The 23,419-nt window shown below is 40.7% G+C and overlaps 1 long non-coding RNA gene across 3 annotated transcripts in view; it reads right to left on the bottom strand.

The window, feature by feature from the left end:
- The window catches only part of LOC110261786, a 134,034-nt gene that overhangs the window by 74,106 nt on the left and 36,509 nt on the right, over positions 1-23,419 (bottom strand). Inside the window, exon 1 of one of the 3 annotated variants that reach the window (XR_002346325.1) lies at positions 10,777-11,274. The exons of the other annotated variants lie outside the window; for them this stretch is intronic. This is a non-coding gene — a long non-coding RNA (uncharacterized LOC110261786). Of the gene's footprint in view, positions 1-10,776; positions 11,275-23,419 lie in introns of those variants that run through there. 3 annotated transcript variants of the gene reach the window in all.

Raw genomic sequence — 23,419 nt, forward strand, 5'->3', positions numbered from 1 at the left:
TCCTGGCTCTCTCAGTCTATTTGCTCTCTTCTTTCTTGTTTGGTTACCCTCTAACACTAAATATGCTGCTGGATTTTTAATGGCTTCTTTTTCTATTTTCAAATAACTTTTTTTGCCCTCTCGCCTACCTTGAGAATAGTGCACATTTGAAAACTGACTTTGAATTCGAGAGAGAGCTACTCCTGGGCCTCAGATTTTCTACTTTGCTTCTCTTCCTAGAAAGAATTGAGCTGACTCTGCCACCTAACCACCCAGACTGTGGACTGTTCCCTGGACCTCTTAAGGGTCATGCTCAACATTTCACAGAAGGGAGGAAAGCCTGAATAATCTGGTTTGGGCAGAGAATAGGAAGCTATTAACTGCCTACTTCTGGTACAGGGTTGAGGATCCTCTGAGATAGCAGAGTGGCAAATACAGGCAGCTTTACGGAAGAAGGTATGGTTTGGTGTTATTATAGTGTATCTGTTGTTATAGCACTGTGATGTTTATACAACATGGCTCTTTCTGAATATATTTTCTTTTTTTCTGTGTTTTAGGAGTTTGATATACAACTGTATCTTGAAAGGTTGTGAGTTGTATTAGAAAGAACACAAAATTGAGTTAGGAGATGCAGGTACTAATCCTGGCTCATAAACTGTAGAGTGCCATATTAATAATAACAATAATAATTAGCATTTATAACAACAGCTAGGAGGTTACTGAGTGCCTACCATGGGTTATGCTTTTTTTTTTTTTTTTTTTTTTACACATGTATTAACTCATTTGTCATGACAGTCCTTTAAGGGAACTGTATTATAATTCTCATGTAACAGGAGAGGAAACCAAGGTTTAGAAGGTTAAGCGACATTCCCCATCACACCTCTGAGTGTAGTTGAACCCATATTTGTACGATCCCAGAGCACTTGCTCTCTACCCCCGTACCTCCCATTTTTCTCTAGTATTAGTGATAACCATAATAAGAGTAATAGCTACAGGGAAATGCTGCTCAATCAACTACTTTTTTGTCCCTCTCGAAATTGGTAGAACCAATCATCTGGCGCTAAAACGAATACCAAAAAAATCGCTTAGTCCAGTGTTCTCGATTTGTAATTGAGGAAAATGAAGCACCAAGAAAGGAAGTGCTTTTCCTAAGCTGACAGTCAACCTAAACTCCAAACAAACTTGACTGTATGTGAGTTTCATTTCCTGGCTTCTTCTCATTTGTTGTGGATTCCTCTTTCAGGGATCATAGATTTCAAACCTTGGATGGAGTCCGTGAACTCACGGTTTTAAAGAAGGAAATCATGCCTGGTCTTGTCAAGGTTTGCTTTGACTCAGATTCACCAGGAAGGGTAACATCCACACCACTTTTGCAAGTTACAGTTTCCTAAAGAAAATAAACTTACTGCACGTTGTCTCCTTCTATTGCCCTATTCAGCCTCTTGGGTCACTCTGCCAGTTTCCACTACAGTGTTTGTGGATGGGACAAAACTGACACTGGAGATACCAGAGTGCAGTATATCAAGGCCTCTGACTCCTTGTATCTCATCCTTGTAGCAGATGGGATATCATCTGCTTTAAGGAACGGCAAAGCATCAGAAACCCAGGCCCAATGGGCTTAAACAATAAGGGATTTGTTATCAAATAAGTCGAGAGGTTTAGTCGGAGAGGTATATGATGATGGTCAATTAAGTAGCTCCATCACATCCTTAAGGACCTATGTTCTTTCTACTTTTCTGACCTGCCCATTTCTATATGTCACTTAGCTCCTTTCATGGTTGCAAATAGCTATAAACAGCTATAGCTGTTCCAAGCATCCCACCCTCACTTTGGCAAGTGTCCAGAGGCAAAAATGGGGACAATGGCAAAGAAGCTCTTCCCAGGAATCACTCCCTGCTCACTGACTGGAATAGGGTCATATGTCATTTCCTAAGACAATGGCAAAGAAGCTCTTCCCAGGAATCACTCCCTGCTCACTGATCGGAATAGGGTCATATGCCATTTCCTAAATTACTGTGATTGGTTTGGGAAGTTCCCGTGTGGTGCACTGGGGTAAGAATCCTGCACTGCTGCAGCTGTGACCCTGTTGCAACTGCAGTGCATGTTCAATCCCTGGCCTGGGCACTTCCACATGCTGCAGGTGCAGTCAAAACAAAAAAACATAAAACATGCACAATCAGTTTAAACTAATTAAGATCTGTTCCCGGAGTTCCCGTCGTGGCACAGTGGTTAACGAATCCGACTAGGAACCATGAGGTTGCGGGTTCGGTCCCTGCCCTTGCTCAGTGGGTTAACGATCCGGCATTGCCGTGAGCTGTGGTGTAGGTTGCAGACGCGGCTCGGATCCCGCGTTGCTGTGGCTCTGGCGTAGGCCAGTGGCTACAGCTCCGATTCAACCCCTAGCCTGGGAACCTCCATATGCCGCGGGAGCGGCCCAAGAAATAGCAACAACAACAACAACAACAAAAAAAAAAAAAAAAAAAAAAAAAAGATCTGTTCCCATAGAGATGACATGGGGCCAGCATTGCAGGAGAATGTGGATTCTTGATGAACTTTGGGGTTCTGATGGCAGGAAAGAAGGGGGAATGGTGACTGATTAGGCCTCTTGACATGCTATCTATCATACTGAAATAACTTTTTAATGGCCACATCCATAAGTCCCTATCCCAGGAACTTCCATAAAAGTTCCTGGGCTAGGGATTAAATCCGAGCCATAACTGCAACCTATGTCACAACTGGGGTAACACTGGCTCCTTTAATCCACTGTGCCAGGCTAGGGATCAAACCTATACGTCTGCAGCTACCTTAGCCACTGCAGTTGGATTCTTAACCCACTGTGCCACAGTGAGAACTCCCTGAAAACATTTTTTAAACTAAAAAAATCAAGTATCTTTGCCTTACGTAGCTTACCATTTTCCTTTATCCAATTATATCAAAAACCTCTGCCAGACAATTAAGAAAATTATACTATTAAATTAGGAAAATGATCGGTGCTGGCAGAAGTCTACTGAACTATTCCTACTCATTACTAACAACACTATAAAGGACATTCAATCTTTTGGAAATCAATTTGGTAATATGTATTGAGATGCAAAAATATTATTGTGACCTAATGATTCTGATTCTGGGTAGCTCGTCTAAGAAATCAATCCAAACTAAGGGAAAAATTATCACCCTGAAGATACTAATTACAGTGTTATTCAGAGGAAAAAAAAACTTGAAACAACTAACCAGGAGGTGCCATGGTGTAACGGAAAAGGCACTGGCTTGGAATTGGGCAAACTTGAGAATAGTCTTTATTGCCTACTTCTGAACTTCTCTGAACATGTGATGGTGATCATACATTTGATGTATGGAATTTTTTGAGGATTAAAGAAAATTCATATATTGCCAAAGCAATCCTGAGGAGCAGGGCGAACAAAGCAGAAGCATAACTCTCCCATACTTCAGAAAATACTACAAAACTACAAAATACCACCAATACCACAAAGCTACAAAGTAATCAAAAGACTGTGGTATTAAAAACAAAACAAAATAAAACAAAACCAGACATACCAATCAATGGAGCAGAATAGAGAGCCCAGAAATAAACCCACCCACCTATAGTCAATTAATCTTTGACAAAGGAGACAAGAATATAAAATGGAAAAAAGTCTCTTTAGAAAGTGGTGCTGGGAAAACTGGACAGCTACATGTAAATCAATGAAGTTAGAATACACCCTCACAACATGAACAAAAAAACTCAAAATGGCTTAAAGACCTAAATATAACACATGATACGATAAAACTCCTGGAAGAGAACATAGGCAAAACATTATCTGACATAAATCCACCAATGTTTTCTTAGGTCAGTCTCCCAAGGCAATAGAAATAAAAACAAAAATAAACAAATGGGACCTCATTAAACTTACAAGCTGTTGCACAACAAAGGAAAAAGAAAACCTACAGAAGGGTAGAAAATATTGGCAAATGATGTGAATAACAAGGGCTTAATGTCCAAAATATACAAACAGCTCATCCAACTCAACAAAAAATGAAGCAACCCAATCGAAAAATGGGCAGAAGACCTAAATAGACATTTCTCCAAAGACATGCAGATGGCCAGCAGGCACATGAAAAGATGCTCAATGTTGCTAATTATCAGAGAAATGCAAATCAAAACTACAATGAGGTACCACCTTACACCAGTCAAAGTGGCATTATTAAAAAGTCTACAGGAGTTCCCGTGATGGCTCAGCAGTTAGCAAATCCAACTAGCATCCATGAGGACCCAGGTTCGATCCCTGGCCTTGATCAGTAAGTTAAGGATCTGGCATTGCTGTGGCTCTGGCGTACGTCGGTGGCTACAGTTCCGATTGGACCCCTAGCCTGGGAACCTCCATATGCCAAGGGTTTGGCCCTAAAAGACAAAAAGACAAATAAATAAACAAACAAACAAATAAATAAATAAAAAGTCTACAAAGGCATTCCCGTCGTGGCTCAGTAGTTAACGAACCTGACTAGCATCTGTGAGGATGCTGGTTCTATCCCTGGCCTTGCTCAGTGGGTTAAGGATCCACCATTGCCATAAGCTGTGGTGTAGGTCGCAGACATGGCTTGGATCCCATGTTGCTGTGGCTGTGGCATAGGCCAGCAGCTACACCTCCAACTCGACCCCTAACCTGGGAACATCCATATGATGTAGGTGCAGCCCTAAAAAAACAAAAGACAATAAATAAATAAATAAATAAATTTCCCTCAAAAAAAAAGTCTACAAATAAAAACTACAGAGCGTGTGGGGTAAAGGGAACCCTCCTACATTGTTGGTGGGGATGTAAGTTAGTGCAACCACTATGGGAAACATTATGGAAGTTCCTCAGAAAGCTAAAAACAGAATTACCATATAATCTAGTAACCCCATTCTTCGGCATATACCCAGACAAAACAATGATTCAAAGGGAGGCATGCACCCCAATGTTTACTACAGCACTAGTCACCATAGCCAAGACTTGGAAACAACCTGCATGTCCACTGACGGATGAATACATTAAGACGTGGTACATATATACAAAGGAGTATTAGTCATAAAAAAGAATGAAATAATGCCATTTACAGCAGCATGGATACAACTAGAGATTATCATACTAAATGAAGTCAGAAAGAGAAAGACAAATACCATTTAATATCACTTATATGCAGAATCTAAAATATGGCACAAATGAACCTATCTATAAAACAGAAATGGACTCACAGACATGGAGAACAGACTTGTGGTTGCCAAGGGGGAGGGGGAAGAGAGAGGGATTGGGAGTCTGGGGTTAGCTGATGCAAAATATTACATTTAGAATGGATAGACGGGCAAGATCCTACTGTATAGCACAGGGAACTATATCCAGTGTCCTCGGACAGGCCATAACAGAAAGGAATTTTTAAAAAAGAATGTATATATGTGTATAACTAAGTCACTTTGCTGTACAACAGAAATTAGCACAACATTGTAAATCAACTATACTTTACTAAAAAATTTGAAAGAAAATGCATTTAGAGCCTTATTTACATAGTAGCTACACAGTAAGTGGTGCACACACACACACATCATCTAAAACCAAGGAAATCAAAGTTATCTCCTTTATAGCATATGCAGCCATTAAAATCATTACTAATTAAGCCTTTGAGCCAGCAGAGAAACTTGCTTATATAATAATAGAAAATAGAAAATCAGGATACAAAATGACTACCAATTAAAAAAAAAAAAGAATGTTACCAAAAAAACCCAACACATGCCAACATGCTAATAGGGTTATATTAAGCTTAATAGGGGTGGATAATTTTTGCTCATTTTTTTTCTGTATTCTGATATTACATTTATAGTGGAAGGATCGCCTTAAAAACACAAACCTATAAATGAAGTTTAACTGGACAACTCTTTAATGTTTCTTTCCTCCTTACTCTTTCCTATGAACACTTCCGAATAAAATTTTTTCAACCTTTTCTTGATGGGCTGGTCTAGATCTATCCAAGATTGAGCTTTGTTAACACCTCTTCTGCATCAGTTGATATAGTTTCATGTTTTTCTAGGAAAGTCTTCTTCTGCTGTACCCGCCTTGACAGCTTTCTTTACGCACACTGGCGTTAGGATGTCCGTGTAATTTTTCCTCCCCAACATTCCTCTGTCAGTATTTTCTGTAAGCTTCTCATTGGTTCTCTGTTCTGGTTTTGTCTTTTAAATTGTCTCACATTGATTCTACTTCTCACCGCCTTCTTAACGTCTATTTTCCTACAACTGCCCATCAATTGTGCCCATCGTGAAGGCTGAGAAGGACTTTCTGTTCGTTAATTACTTGGCTTACCGTCACCTGTGCTCCTCCTGTCTAAAAAATTACTCATCTCCACACACCCTTTGCAAGAATATCGAGACAAGCTCAAATTGATAGGAAAACTGAAGAACAAGGTTAGAAAGCAAAGAACGGGATCAGAATGCAGTTAGAAACCACCGGAAGTTGAACAGCTTCAAGGGCGAGCCATAAAAACCGAGTGGTTGGAATGCTGCCATTGGTGTAGCGGCTAATGTCCCCTCTGAACACTGCCACTGAAAGTGGAATTCATGCTGCCCCCTGTGCTTTATGTGCTCAGCTGAGAATCAGTGTCTGAGGCTGGAGTATGGGCTGAGCTTCCCCAGGTCGTGTTCCATACCCTCCCTGCCACAGGTGGGGAGGAAGGTGGGCGATGTGGCTGCCAAGACTACACAAAGAAGGGTCCCCCCTATGGGAAGAAAGTTCAGGTCCTGGGCAGAAAGTACATAAATAGTCAGAACCAGTGTCTTCTGCACCACTTAGAATCCTAAGGTCCATCTATGCTCTGACTTCCTACTGTTATTCTACAATATAGCTGTCTTCTTTCAAGCAGAATTCACCTGGGCAGCACTTTATTTCTGCCTTTCCTGAGCAATCCTCTAGCTCTGGTATTGTATTACCAGGTAAGATGATATCTTTCACCTTCTTATTATAATGACCTTGCTTCACCGAGAGTTTTGATTTCACATCTCTCCACAAAAGCAGCTCTTCCTATAACGACTTGCCTCAAACCTGGAAATGAACAAATGTGTCTGTTTCCTGGCCCGCTGCTTCCCTGCCCCAACATGCACACCACACAGCACAGATGTTCACTATTCTAATGGTTAACTGCATGTTAATTGTTTTCCCATTAAATTGTAACCTCCTTGAAGGTGGATACTGTCTCTCATTGTTTTTATCCACACATATACATCAACCGTATTTCAATAAAAATTTTTAAAAAGTTATTGGAAATAATCTCTTTGCCATTATCTTCATGTTACGGTGTTAAGTTCATTTGTTTCTGTTTGCATTTAATTTTAATAACTGTTAGCTGAATGAATGAATGAACGCCACTTCCTTCTGTACCTTTTGTTCAGTATTTTAAGGTAAACATGTGTCCTGTATTTTCTCGACCAAGCAGTAGGTAAATTTTCTTCTTTTCTATAAAGAATCTCTTTAACTGTCTAACTAGATATGACTCATTTTTGTACCATTGTAAAACTTTCTCTATAATACCTTTTGAAATCACAGACGATTTTTGTCAAGCCACATCCCAGTTTTGGTTCAGAAAAAGATAATTTCTGTGCTTATACACACTTCTTGAAATGCCATTAAAAGAAAAAAAAAAAAAAAAAGAGAGAGGCACCTCCAGTCTCTCCTTACAACGACCAAAAACAAACTTTCCAGAGTCTTACATATCTGTCTCTTTGCAACTTTTCTATTTTCTGTTTCTGTATTTCTGTTTTCAAGCACAAATATCAGAGCGGAAGATCTCAGCTTATGCTGAGGCCTGCTGGGGTCTGGCTTCTCTGCTGTCCATCAGTTCCCTGGTGGGTGTCCCCTTTATGGGGCTGCCATTCAATCTCTGTCAAAAGCTTAGTTGAGAAAAATCACGCCTGTCTGCTTTGCCCGGAAGAATGTGCACTATGGGTCATCGCACAACCAAATAATTCCCTACCCTATCAGACCACCTTCCTAGAACAAAGCTTTATATTGATTCCTTTTATTACTCTAAAATGAGTTTCTTGAGAAACACTACACACACAATTTTTAAGAAACATCAAAATACTATTTTAGCTAGAATATGAAGAAGACGTAAAAGGAAATTAAGTTATAATACAATGAGGCATATTTCAATAAGTACTAAATGCTGAGCACAACCACTGGAGAAGGCAAAATGAAGCTGTCAGCTGCTTTACCTGCGACACCAGCCTATCCGTGCAGGCTGGTAAAGGTGTGGTATATGGTGAATAACTTTTGGATAAATTCCAAAGAAAACTGAGACCCTCTCTTGATTTACATAGAAGGTACGTTCCTGGGAAATTCACTGATTAAAAACTATGCTAAAAACCCATTTTGGGCCTATACACAAAATGGAGTAAGAGCCTACACTAAAAAAAATAGAAATTCTCCCAAGTTTTTATTAGGAAGAATTTCAAACATACAGGAGAATTGAAAGAATAGCAAAATGAACACCGGTGTATATCCTCCACCCAAAGTCAACTTTTTTCCCCCAGAATTATATTTGAAAGTGCTTACAGATATTACAATAGACTTCAGTTTGCAGCTTCTAAGGAGGAGGATATTTTCTTACATATTCACTGCTATCGTATCAAAGAAAATTAACAACAATTTCATATTATCAAATATCTAGTCTACATGCAAAATTCTCCAACTGACCCAACCATTACTTTCACAGCTGTGATTTTTAAAACTCAGGATCCAATCAACATTCATCTATTGTTTTTGTTTATTATGTTGTACTAGTTTCTTTTAATCCAGAACAATCCCTCTACCTTCTTTTCACATGACACTGTTTTTTTTTTTTTTTTTTTTTTTCCCTTCTTTTGTGGACGAATCCAGGCCAGTTATCTTGTACTAAATTTGGATTCTTATCATTTATTTTTTATGGCCACACCGTGGCATGCAGATGTTCCTGGGCCAGGGACTGAACCTACATTAGAGGAGCAACCTGAGCCACTGCAGTGACAACGCCAGATCCATAACCTGCGACATCACAAGAGAACTCCTGGATTCTTAGAATTTCTTGTCATATCTGTCATCCATCTTTGAAAGCAACTTTGCTTTTCCCTCCTTCGACTGGAATTTTCCATTTATCCGAGGGTCTCTAATTTCTTTCAGTGGGAGATATTTAGACCTAAAACCTGGGAACTAGATGTGCTCATTGTTTTGAGGGTGTCCCTTTTTGTGGAAAAGGCTACAAGGACTTTTACAATTGAGTTCTTATGCTATTTCTAATTCAAATGAAACATTACAGAAAATTCCCCTTTACCATATATTTGCATATCTTATATGAAAAAGTATATAAAACTAAATCACTTTGCTATATAGCAGAAACTAACACAATATTATAAATCAACTATCCTTCAATAAAATTTTTTTAAAAGGTTATTGAAAATAATTCTCTTTGCCATTATCTTTGTTATGGTGATGATTATGTTCATTAGTTTCTGTTTGCATTTAATTTTAATTTTCCTTTTGATGTAGTTTTTAAAAAATAGGTGAAATATAAACATAGTCTACAAGTTAAAACTGGGCATTCCTGTTGTGGCTCAGTGGTAACGAGCCCGACTGGTACCTATGAGGATTTGGGTTCCATCCCTGGCCTCGCTCAGTGGGTTAAGGATCTGGCACTGCTGTGAGCTGTGGTGTAGGTTGCAGACACGGCTCGGATCCCGCGTTGCTGTGGCTGGCAGCTATAGCTATGATTCGACCCCTAGCCTGGGAACCTCCATATGCTGTGTGGGTGCGGCCCTAAGAAGACAAAGAAGAAAATAAAAAAATAAAAGTTAAAACTATTGAAAAGCTACTTTAAGAAAAGTTTTAACCCCAATCCTGCCCTCTCCATCCATTTTTCCTCCCTAAACCTTCCATGAGTAATGAGCAATAATTTTCATTTTTGGCTTATCCTTCTGGGGTTTCCTATTCTTTCTTAATACAAAAAGGTAGCACCCTATATGCTATAGGTCTTATAAATATCTTGAAGTCACTCCATGTCAATCTTCCCAATTCTTTTTTCACGGCTATGTTATACTCTATTGGATAGATGTCCCTTAGTTGATTCAGCCAATTCCTTATTCACAGACATTTTTATTGTTTTCAATCTTTTTTCTTTATTACAATTAATGTTGCAACATGGAGTTCCCATCATGGATCAGCAGAAACAAATCTGACTAGTATCCATGAGGACACGGGTTTGATCCCTGGCCTCACTCAGTGGGTTAAGGATCAGGTGTTGCCATGAACTGAGGTGTAGGCCAGTGGCTGCAGCTCCAATTCAACCCCTAGCCGGGGAACCTCCATATGCTGCAGGTGTGGCCCTAAAAAGACAGAAAACCCCTAATTAATGCTGCAACAAATAACCTTGTACACGTGTTGTTTAATATTTGTGGAGGTATAATTTTAGAGGAGATTCCTAAGAAGTTGGATTGCTGGGTCAAACATTTTAGATTCTTTTCCACAGAAGTTTCACCATCTTGCCTTCCCCCCAGCTATCCCTTTGAGAATGTGATGACAAGTTTTTTTTTTAATCTACTTAAATATCCAGCATTATATTTAAAAACCCACAAGGGATATGGGACAGGCTGTTGCTGCCTCCCACCCACCGCACAATGTCCAGCATCCCTGGGCTCTGCCTGCTAATTGCCAGGAGCCACACTCGCATTGTGACAGCCCTAAGCTCCAGAATAAATTTCTACAATGCCCCAGTAAGAACCATGCTCCAGGTTACTCTAAAAACTACCTTCGAGATCAAGAGAGACCTTTGGAGAGCTGTGTGTCTGGGCCGGTGCTTTGCCTCCCAAATTGCCGAGGCCAGCTCAGCAGGATGGCGCTGAAGAACAGGTGCTACGGAACTTAAGGAAAAAATAACAAAACAACAAGACACAAAAATAACAAGACATAGAGAGAAAAAGTGGGAACCCAGGAGGCTCAAGGTCTCAGGGACCAAGAGCCCCCTCTCCAGCAACCACACCGCTTTTATTGTGTTTCTTAAATGAGATCACGTGAGGAGGGGCTATTGGTAGATAATCAAGGAAAATTAGAGAAACATGTCTCTCAACAATCAAGGAAGAAGATTAGGGAAACATGTCTCGCAACACCAAATGACTGCTTTTACTAGATAACATCTAACATTATTTTATTTGCCCACATGGAAGGACATGAAGTGAAGTGGTCCTATGGAGCTGCTCGTGAGAACTTTTGTCTTCTTTCTATTTTCATTTATTTATTTTTTGGTCTTTTCAGGGCCGCACCTGTGGCATATGGAGGTTCCCAGGCTAGGGGTCTAATCCGAGCTATAGCTGCTGGCCTACACCACAGCCACAGCAATGCCAGATCCGAGCGGCATCTGCGACCTACACCATAGCTCATGGCAACACCAGATCCTTAACCCACTGAGCGAGGCCAGGGATCGAACCTGCAACCTCGTGGTTCCTATGTTTCCACCGTGCCACAGCGGGAACTCCCTTGTGAGAACTTTTGTAGGGAGCTCTTGCCTCCAAGAGCCCGCAGGGCTCTCTTTCCAAGGACACTTGGGGAAAACGTTTCTCTTGTAATCCCAGGAGGAGTTCTATTTCCCTTGCCACTGTCCCCTGGCATGATGAGTCACAAACTTGAGCCGGTTGTGTTTGTACAGGGGCTAGACCACTGCTCAACCATTTTGCGCTCCACTTCTGGCTCACGCATAAAGTTTTATTATTTGCATTTTTTTTGGACAAACCTCACCCCTATGTGTGTGTGTGTGTATCCCTATTGGTTGTGTTTTCCTGGAGAACCCTAGTATACTCACGTTAAAGTATCTTCAAATAGAAGAACTTCTATGCATTCCTTAAAGAACAGAAAGTACTTACTGAAGGCTGGTAGTTTCAAGACCTGGGAAGAACCAATGTTTCATTTCAGGTCTGAAAGCACGAAAAAACTGATGTCCCAGCTCAAGGCAATCAGGCAGGAGGAGTTCCCTCTTACTCAGTCTTTTGGTTCTATTCAAGTCTTCCACTGATTGGATGAGGGCCACCCACACCAGGGGGTCGGGGGGAAGGGGGCAATCTATCCACTGAATCTGCAGATTCAAATGTTAATGTCATCTAGAAACATCTCCACAGAAACACAAAAATACCTGACCAAATGTTTGGGCACCCGGTGCCCCAACTAAATTGACACATAAAATTAACCATCATGACCAGTTTCTTCGGTGGGTCCAGAAGACAGCAGCTGGGACATATGATCACATCTGATGGTTTATCATAGTCGCCCATCATTTACCCAACATTTCTTGTTCTATTCCTTTCTCTGGAATGTCTTTCTTGCCCAAAGGACTTAGAACCTTGGAGCCCCTATTTATCCACAACACAACTTGGTCAACTTTGTGGCAATCATGATATTTTCTGGGAGCATATGTCCTTTTGCTCTCCAGTCTGCTTCGTAATTACTACAAAATGGAGCCAGCAGTTTCCTCTTATTTTTTTAATCCTAGAGATTTCTGTCCAAATACATCATTTATTGCCTTGTTTTCAAGATGCTTTTCACACTCTTCAATCTCAGAAATCTGAAACCTTGGAAAATTTCATACAGAGAGTTCCAGGAGATCTTGCTGATGTTGCCACTGGATTTTCCCCCTGATACAGAGCCCTCCAAATAAAACAGTGCTTCCTGACTTAAAGGAACATAGGACATAATTGTGGGGGTTCAGGAGAGGGTGGGATCTTCTCATTCAAAAGCAAAACAACTGAATAACTGTTTTCAACATGTGAAAATAACAACTACTGGCATTGTTATCATTTCAGACATAAAAATGCTTTCTTTTCATGGATAAATTATGGTGGTGGTATATTAAGTTCTATGAATTTTTAAAAAACTATTTTATGTCATTTGTTGAATTCTAAAGTCCCTTTACCTAGAATCATACCCTTTTTTTTAAGGGCAGAAAGGACTATGGAGTTTTTTCTAGTAATTTAGGCCACGGTGTTAAGCCACAGGGCTGGCTGCAGACAAGCCAGATATATTATTCATGTATTCTTGTTTCACCAGGCTGCATGATCTATCAATGATGCAGTGATGGTTGCAAATGTTCTAAAAGTATCTCTCCTCCAACCATCTTTCCTTGTAAACTTGATTGGTTTTGGAGATTCCTACAAAGGCAAACTGGAATTTTTTAAAAGTCAAAAGTAGGATCTGGCTATTGAAAACCAAATCACGACCTTCTGAAATGTAAGAGCTTTATAAGGCAAAATAAATAAATTAATTTTTCTAAAAAATAAAGGAGTGTTTGCAGATAAGGCAAGTGGTACCCTTGCAACTAATGGACTCCCCTGAAGTTGCACTGAAACCGGAAGAAGAGACTGAATAAAACTGAGACCTGCTAATTGATTCCTATCCTGAAGGCATTTCAGTTTTGGTGGCATCGAGAAGTTGTTATCAAATGGATGATTTTATTATTTGCTCTTCCTTGGACAGGAGGCATGAAGATGGGATTACGCTTCATACTTTTCCATACTTTGTGAGAGAGAGAGTCATAGAACACAGTCGTAGAAGCTTGGAACTACCTGTCTGCCTGCTCTGTACCGGTAAAGATGTCTCTTTCTTGCTTATCTGAGGACCTCAGGAGGGATGTCACTTCACCTCCCAGCAGTTACCTTTGCCTGTCCAATCACCACCTCCCTCCAGGTACACTGTGTCCTTCCTGGATGACATGTGGACACATATGCCAATGGGGTGACTTTTGTGACCCCCATAGGTAAATAAGGGCTGCAAAAAAGCAAACCAGATCTGTAAGCCACACAATCTAACAGAGGACAATATCAGAAGCTCGTGTTGGCATAGAATTTAGCTGACTCTCACAAACCTCTGGTTTTCTTTTTGAACTTGAGGTTTCATAATTTTCTTGTAATCTTTTCCTATGTGCTTCAAAGCATTTTATTTTCAAAGAACATTCAATTCATTTATTTACTAAAATAATGGGAGGAACTTGCCATGCAAGCAATAAAAAATGTTTTCTGAAAATGAATAATTCTGGTCCTGTTTCTAGGACAACCAGAAGGATAAACTAAAATGATAAAACAGCCGCTGGGGAAATGGAATTTGTGTAATTCTAGAGAGAACCAGTAACTTTAAAAATCATAAGTTAAAAACTGATATTTGGCATCTGAGATCTCAGTACTTTGGGTCACATTTTAAGTAAGTGCCCTGGGCAATTTATGGTTGCCAGTTCGATGTTGACGGGTGTCTTGCAAGCATAAAATGGAATGCTACAGAAACAGAATGTAATATCCTCTTTTCCCAAGCTTAATTCAGTATCTCCTGAGATGACGGGTTGTGTCAGGGTTTATGTATAAGCTACTATTTCTTTGGAAGTGTGTTAGAGAATTACTATATGGATAACATTTAAAATGTCCTTCCTGAGGTATTTTATGAAAGAAGTATTATTCATGTTGTTTTGCTAGCAGGATTCTTAAAACACACAAACACAACAATTAAATGGAACATGTAGTGGGATGGTTATGGAGATAATTTTTGAAAACTAGTTATCAATAGATTACAAAAGGCAAAAAACAGTGATGACTGCAATCACCACGCTACACTTTTTTTTGGTCTTTTTAGGGCTGCACCCGTGGCATATGGAGGTTCCCAGGCTAGGGGTCAAATGAGAGCTGTAGCCGCGGGCCTACATCTGATACACTACACTTTCAACTTACACAATATGTCTATTATATCACAGTAAAGCTGGAAAAAAAAAGTAGCTCATTAAAATGAGAACTCTTTCTCACATTTAGAGATGTTTCATGCTCAAGCTAAATGTTTTCTTTTATGTATTATGTATCCAGTTTATCAGACAAGCTCAATAGAGTATAGGTATAAATCACTTTATTATTTTCCACCTCTGCCTTTTCAAACAGGTTCCCTCAACTGGCTCTTCCCAGATCCTGAACACAATCTTGGGTGGATCCTAGAGCTTTTCCAGTCATTTTTCAAAACCATAACAAGTGTACTGGTCACATTCAGGAAAGAAGTCCAGTCCCTGCAAAGTCCTACACAGTTAAGCTTCTGGTCCATCCTGCTCTGGGTTAGATGCCCATGGAGGGGGTGCGGGCATGGCCAGCTACTCCATTTCTACGCCCCGCCTCCTCCTTCCACATTGCCAGGCAGTACCTGGCTCCTCCAGGGCCGCAGATTAGGGAGGAGGGAGAGGTAAGTGCATGAGGGCTCTTGCTTGCTCCCATAGCATCACGCTGGGCCCCTGAGTGGCAGAGAATCCAAATGCTGATTTCCCGCCTGTGCTCAGCAGAGAGGTTCTTTTCAATGCTGCTATCGCCAGGGACCTTTGCCTCTGCCTGCAGCTGATGAGCTGTCTTTGGTTTCCGCTTTCTACAGGCCCACACTCTCCACTGGTCACTGGCCTCCAGGCCTCTCCTTCCTGGGAGCAGGTCCTCTTAAAATGACCCAGGTTGGCCTCCTTCTGCAGAGGTCACCTCTGCCCCAAGGGATCTCAGGCATCCTGGGCCCCCCAGTTTGGAAATGCAGGCCATTTATGTGCTGACATTTCCCTCCCCAGGCAGGTGTCAAGCACTAGACCCTGTGTTTCTCCAATTTCAGGGACTAAAACAAGTTCTCAGAGTGGTTCACTTGAGGCCTTTCATATCAGCAATCTACTTTCAAGTGGCTCAGGAAAAAAGTTTTTGTATTATCCTGGTAATTTTTCTTTATATTTGAATTTGTTCCAAAACTTTACAAGAATTACGTATATATAACATGCATAAATACGTATTTTGAAAAAGCAATGAGGCTATGTCAGACACAAAGCTTATAACCTGGCTTTTTCACTTAATAGTTTGTTATAGTATAACAAACTATTATATTATATTATTGTTATAGTATAATTCTTTTTAAAGCAAACACAGTCCATTGTAGGTAGATGCTGTAATTTAACTAACCAAGCTTCTCTTCTTGAACTTTTAGATCATTTATATTCTTTGAAAATAATAAATGGTGCTACAATGAAAAAATATTTGGACCAAGATACCACTGTTGCACATAATGAAATCCAGAGGCCTGGTTTCTCTGCAAATTTGCTAAACAGTAAGGAGGCTCTTAGCTTAATGTCAGTTATGGATTATTATCCCATGAAAGCCAGAAATGATTGATTCTTCCCAGTTTCAAAGTTCTTTCTGACTAGGCTCACTAACCTTGGAAGCGACATCTCGACGTTGTGAGTTTTCTCCTAGTTAAAAATCTAAAACAAAATTCCTTTCAACGGTGTCAGAGTGCATTAGATACAGAATACAGTCATGAGTTCATGATCAGAATGCTGCTAGTGCCACTGGGTTATAATGAAGATGTGAGACATGGCTAGGTATTCAGCTTTCTTCTTTCCTTTCTTTCTTTCTTTTTTTTTTTTTTTTTTTTTTTTTTTTTTTTTTTTGCTTTTTAGTGCTGCTCCTGCAGTTCCCCGGCAAATCAGAGCTGCAGCTGCTGGCCTATGCCATAGCCACAGCCACATAGGATCTGAGCCGTGTCTGCAACCTACACCACAGCTCAGGGCAACGCCAGATCCTTAACCCACTGAGCAAGGCCAGGGATCAAACTTGCACCCTCATGGATACTACCAGTAAGGTTCATAACCTGCTGAGCCACAGTGGAAACTCCTGGGTATTCAGCTTTCTTCTATGAATATGTTAATGGGGAGCAAATTGATTGGCTAGGTCTTTAAAATATATTGTTTAATGTTTTAGTAGAATTCTATCAAACCTGTATTCAATGACTGAGATGCTGGTCACTGATCTCAGAGGTGCTGACAATACTGATACCCAGCATGTATATGGTGGCTTATGGACTTCAAAGCTTTTTACTTTTATTATCTAATCTGATACTTACAAACTCCCTGAGAGGTGATAAGGGAAGATATTAACATCCTCCTGTCAGTCATCAAGTAAGCAAGAATGGGAGCTGAGTCTGTGCTCAACATCACAGTGACTGGAGGAGGCAGGGCTGGGATGAAAGTTTAGTATTTCCCACCATCTGCCCAATGTTCCCGGGTGTCCAGTGTTCCCGCCCCACAAGCTGCCCCACCTTCAGCTTTCCATTTGAGACTTCCACCCACCCAGTTACTCAACAGACTCTCTCCTTCTTTGAAAAAAAAAATTCAACTCTCACATCCTATGCATTATCCACTTGTCCACAGCGTTTAACCCTGAATATCCATCACGTAGATCAGTGCCTGGCTCAGGTAAGCACTTGATAAATTAGAAAAATCTGTAGAACAACAGAATGATTTCATGGTTTCCATGGAGACCTTGTCACTGGGTCTCCATGCGCGCTTGTCCTGGGTAAACCCCCATTATCTGTCTGATCCTTAGACTTTTGGTATTATTCAGAAACTGGATTAGTTAACGCTTTCTGAGATATTTCAACATCAGCCTCAGCCAGAGTAATGTCTGAAACTAAAGCTATCATCTGCCTGAAGTCTACGCAACGACAACTAACATGTACTTGGTGATGTGTAGTTTTTATGCTTTTCACGTGCATCTTCGTGTTAACAGTGGTCAAACTCCCCCCTCCCCACCATTCCAAATTCCTTCAGGAGATTAGGTGAGACTGAAGCAGTCATTCTCATTAGCTCAGAGGGTTAATGGAATAGCTTTTACCTGCAGTTAAATTCAGATGAGAGCAATCACGTGCTATGAATGTGTCTATGACAGGAACACCCCCAGGGAATATTTATCTGAATTAGTAAGGCTAATTTTGAGTTGGCAGAGTTAGATCTTACTGAGAATGTCCAGTTATGAGTGAAAAAAACAAAAGGTGGGAGGAGTTAGATATGACAGGGCCAGGCAGAGCCAAATTTATTAAATAGTGTAGTTTAAAAAAATCATCTCCCTGGAGTTCCCGTCATGGCTCAGTGGTTAACGAATCCGACTAGGAACCATGAGATTGTGGGTTCGGTCCCTGGCCTTGCTCAGTGGGTTAAGGATCTGGCATTGCCCTGAGCTATGGTGTAGGTTGCAGACGTGGCTTGGATCCTGCATTGCTATGGCTTTGGCATAGGCAGGTGGCTACAGCTCCAATTAGACCCCTAGCCTGGGAACCTCCATATGCCACAGGAGTGGCTCTAGAAAAGGCAAAAAGACAAAAAAAAAAAAAAAAAAATCTCCCAGCTTTATACCTTTCCTTCCTTATCTTCACCCTCTCATCATTACACTGCTGTCGACCAAGCCTGATCATTTCCCTTATTTCTCTTAAGTCTGCCCTGTCCTAGTTAGCTTGTATGCTTTGACTGCTTCTAGGTGCATCCCTGCCTTTAAAATGTGCCTTTCCTATGTCCCATGACCTTGTGGATTCACTCAGTGAGCAGCTAGTTATGATAGTGATCATCTCCAGACTTAACACAAGAGTCACATTCTTCAGTCCATGGTGCCTTTGCTTCTACTTAATTGCCACAGTCTGCAGCACAGGTTACAGGCAACACAGAGCTAGTCTAGTGCAGTGTGAAGAGTATGGGCTTTGATGGCAAGCTTCCCTGGTTCACATCCCTGCTCTGCCACTTACTAAAAGTGTAAACTTTTGCAAAATACTTCATCTATCTGTGCAACCATTTCTTCTTCCATAAAATGGGAACAACATAGCACCTGTGTCATAGGGCTGTCATGTTGCATTACTACACAGAAAGTGCTCAGAACACTACCAGTCCAATATAAGTGTTATACCAGTATCATTATTGTTGAAAACAGTGACAAGTTTTGTATTTACCACACCTCATGCAATCAATAAACATCTGTTGGGTCCAATCTCATTGGTTTCTGTCATCACATGTCTCAATGGGTAAAAGTAGTATTGTCCCAAATAATACTATACCACAAACTCTTTAGAGACATTTAAAATAAATATGTAAAAGAATAATAATTTCTGCAATGATAAAAATAAAGCATATTATGAAATGAATAATTGTATTTTTTTCAGTGAGAGAGAAAATTGTTTGTAATCTTTTATTTTTTTGTTTTAATTTTTTGTCTTTTGGGGGCCACACCTGAGGCATGTGGAAGCTCCCAGGCTAAGGCTCCAACCACAGCCACAGCAAAGTGGGATCCAAGCTGTGTCTTCGACCTACACCACAGGTCACGGCAATTCCGGATCCCTAACCCACTGAGCAAGGCCAGTGATCAAATCCATGTCCTCATGGATACTAGTCGGGTTCATTCATCACTGAGCCGCATTGGGAACTCCTGCAATCTTTTAATAAGATGGCTCTTCAAGCTCGGGAGAACTGTAGGTCAATGGCCACATCCAAACATGATCCATTACCTTGAAGGTCTTCAGGAATGGTGCCAAGATCTGATGACACTCTTAGCTAGTTCAGGATGTTCAGATCAAAGATGGACCCAAAAATGATGGAGAACTGCCTCTATACCTGCAGTCCAGCCTAGCTCAGTTTAGTCCAGCTGATGTCTGTTGAACCGCACTTTACTTACAGATAAGTGAGTGTGGAATTAAATGTTTATTATTTTAGCCACTGAGATCTTAGAGTTATTTGTTACACGGAATTATTACAGTGAAAACCTCTCTACTGTGGAAACTGGTACTGAAGTAAGATACTGCCTAAAACATATGCGGCAGTGGCTTCAAGCTCAATCAGCACATAGTAAGGAAATAACAGAGGTTGGAAGATTGCTGACCCAGGCTATGCAGTGAAGAGTATTTGCCAAAATTGTTACCTGTCAAAATCTGAAAGGCAAAAATGTACTGAAAGAACTTGTAAAGAGGGGTAGGAAGGTTTCAAGGCAGATGTTGATGGTGCGAGCTGGTTGTTATAAGTTGTATGTCATAAAATACTGAAAGCGATGGATTCAGAAATTGACTGCAAGCAAAATAGAAAGGAAACATACAGAGCTCAAGAATTTTGGACATTTCAGGGCTGAACAACAAAACTGTTTCTCATCTCCAACCAGTAAAAGAGAACATTGAGAAGTTCTTTTGAATATGAAAAACCTACTAAGACGTAGCCTCCAGGGAAAGACCAAATTAAGCCTTAAAAAGTCACTAAAAGGATTAAGAGGTACCTAACAGATTTTTCCCTCACAGTGGAACACTGTGGACCCACAGAAGCCTGATATATCAAAGCGACTGTTAATGAGTAAACTGGATCTTTCAAAATAAACTGTGAATATGATTTGTCACATAGTGTTGTCTAGAATCAAATACAAAAAAAGTCAACAGTGTTTTGGTATCTTGCCCAGAGCATCCCAGGCTGGTTTAAAAGAGACTGACTTTTCAAGATATAAAAGGATATTTGGGCCTCAAACTTTTAAGAGGAGGAAGGAGATGGAGAAAGTTGCTCAACAAAGTTGTAAGGTAGGGTGACCAACTCATCCTGGTTTGCCTGAGACCTTCTTGGTTTTGATGCTGAAAGTCCTGCAGTCTAGGAAAACCCTGTTTTAGGCGAACTGGGGTGGTTGGTCATCCTTCAAGGAAGGCATGTTCTGCAATGCTTTTTTAAGGGGCCAAGAAAGAAAATGAAAAGGAAGGCACTCCAGTCAGTAAAGTCAAGAGTCATGGAGAACAATGGGCTTAGCCCTTCTTCCCAGAGAGCAGAACCAAGGCTTAATTAAGGACCATTTCCTATCCCTTAGGGTAGAGGGACCTGATGGGATTCAGAGTTGCTATGGACCCTTGACCACTGCCATTCTTCTTGACCCACCTTGGTTAAGAGCAGTGGTCTCTATTTCATACTCCATGACAGGAAATGTTTAGGCCCCATGTGGAATTTTCCCAGGAACCTCTTATGAGCTAAATGGTAGGCTATAAAATAGGGTTTATTTTAGTGGCATATAGCTACCAAGGGTCCTAGTTGTCCCTAGGCAGCAGTAGGGAAATTTGTCAGGTGTATCTCAAGACAGCAACCTGGAACCAAAGGCCTGATTCTTCTTTGTTCCTCTCATATTTATGATTCACAAAAAGGAGCATTAGATCAGGCTGTTTTAGGGCAACTTGGTATGAATTATCTCTCTTTGAATTGTTTGCACCAGCCAGCTCTGAGTTGTCCGAGTTGATTAAGCCCAGTCTGTGTACTTTCTCTTGTCTAATCTGCAGAGGGGAAATTGGTAAGTAGCTGACTCTGCCTCTCAAAGATGCTGAGAACAACGAAGACAGGAAAAAATGTTGGTTTTATTCCTCGAAAGGTGACTCTGTCCATGATATGCACTTAGACTCCTTCAATCCACTCTTTAAAGTCTTAAAGGGAATGCAGATGTGGATATTTCATGTATCCAACAAGGCTTGAGGTGCAGTAGAAAGAAAGTTTTGGCTAGAGGGGCCTTTTAGCTGGCTCTATCACTCATATGGGCAAAACCCACTGAGTTGTGGTAGAGACAACGCTACGGTTATCAAATCTCGTTTCTCTTTCTTCTTCCTGAGTACACAAGAATGTATCTTCCCAGACTCCTTTACACTTAGGTCACAGTCAGGTGACTGGGTTTTGGACAATAGCCATAAGACTGCCTGGGTCTTTGATCTTTTCCATATTCTCTCTTTTCCTTCCACTGACAGCTACCTGCCATGTTTAAGACGGCAGCACCACAAGATGGAAGGGGCGTGGTGCACTTCCCTTAGTGCTTACAGGACAGACTCCCAGGAGAGCTACCTGGGCTGCTGTGGAACTGGGATGCAGGAGAGATTTGGGGGTTATTTGTTAAACCTACCAGCATTGATTACCCTGCCTAGTATAGAAGGCCAAAAGAATGAAAACAGATTTCGCCGTGCTGTTTTCCTCTTAATTCGGATTCAACAACTAGTTTAACATGACATCACTTCACTGGCACCAAGATTTGCCACACATGTGTAACTGATTGGCCTCATAGCTTGTGGCTGAAGTTGGGTGGTACAGGGAGGGAGAAACACTAGGTTGAAGTGTGTCATTGAACATCCTTGTTCAAAGGATGCACCAGAATTGAGCAGCAGAGATCAAGAATATAAAAGTATTTACACATAAGAATCAAAAAAGAGTGACACCAGTAACAGTTCCTTTCCTCCTTCCACACTTCAGCACAGCTATTCAGGTTCAGCCCCTGGGGAATCTTCCTCCCCATTTCTGTTACTCTTCTTTGTTGGTTCCCAGAGGACCAATTCACAAAGTATGATGCATCTGTTTCTCTCTTGTCAGAAATCAACACTAAACATGGAAAAGTTCATACAAGCCCTAATGGCATACTGGGAGTTTAAATGAGCTCAGAAGTCCCAACAAGGCAAAGGTTTTCTATGTGTCTTAAAGCTCTAATAAGGTCCTTAACAAGCAACAAAAATGAACCCACTCCCTAAGGCACTGACCTGGAAGTGTCTTTGTGGCTTGAATTATGATTACAACTTTCTGAATTATGATTACAACTTTCTGAGCTACGTTTTGTTAATGAGCTCTAAATGGAAGTGTTTATCTCAGGAGGAAGTACTGTTTCTTCCTCTCATCCCTGGTGACACACTAAACATACTAATTGATATGAAGCTGATTTTTAGGAGCCAGGCAAGTCCCAAGGCCTTTGTCACATTGACAGTTGTGGCAAGAGCCATTACAGGACCTGTCAGCTCAGGGCTGAACACAGGCTACTCTCATTTCACAGCATCCCTGGAGTGCACAGTCCACCATGCTCTGGAGGTCTGCATGCTCCTGGAAGAGAGCTTCTTTTACCTGCCTTATTACCTGCAGGAGGACCGTCGCGAGCCCTGGCAAGTGCTCTTCTCCTTTACATTTTAGGAAAAATTTTACATCACTTTATTACATTGTCTCTAATTTCATCCATTAGAGAGACCTTTGGGTGAAGAAGACCAGGGTAACTCCCTCTTCAAAAACAGGATAAACTGCAACACAGATGGAAGGCAAAGAGTCTATCCTTAATGCATACAGAGAAAATACAAATCAAGGAAAAATAAACTTGTCGACCACTTGAAAGGCAGAAAAAGGTGGATATGAAAACATGAAATAAAATGGCCAATGAATAGCTTGTATTAAACAAATTAACTTTACCAGTAAGTAAAGAAAAAGATAGACTATAATATAAATGCCGTGAAGAGAAAGAGTCCCTTGCCTCCAACCGAATTGGAAAAGTATTTTATCTTTTACAGTAAAACCTAGTGATATGGAGGGTGTGGGGAAGTAGGCATTTTAAAACTATTGCTGGCCATGGAGTAGAGTAAATTGGAGGACTATTTTGAAATATTTACCCAAGGTCTTAAATCTCACTTCTAGGAATTTATTCTAAGGAAATAAGTATGAGTGTATGTTAAGATTTATCTAAGGGATATTTATTCCAGAACTACTTAAAATAAAATAGAATTGGAAAACAACCAAAAATCTAACAATGGGGACTTGGTAAAATAATGTGGCATCCATGTGACAGAATGCAATGTAT

This window comes from Sus scrofa, chromosome 7 (genome assembly GCF_000003025.6).
Source record: "Sus scrofa isolate TJ Tabasco breed Duroc chromosome 7, Sscrofa11.1, whole genome shotgun sequence".
Lineage (NCBI taxonomy): Eukaryota > Metazoa > Chordata > Mammalia > Artiodactyla > Suidae > Sus > Sus scrofa.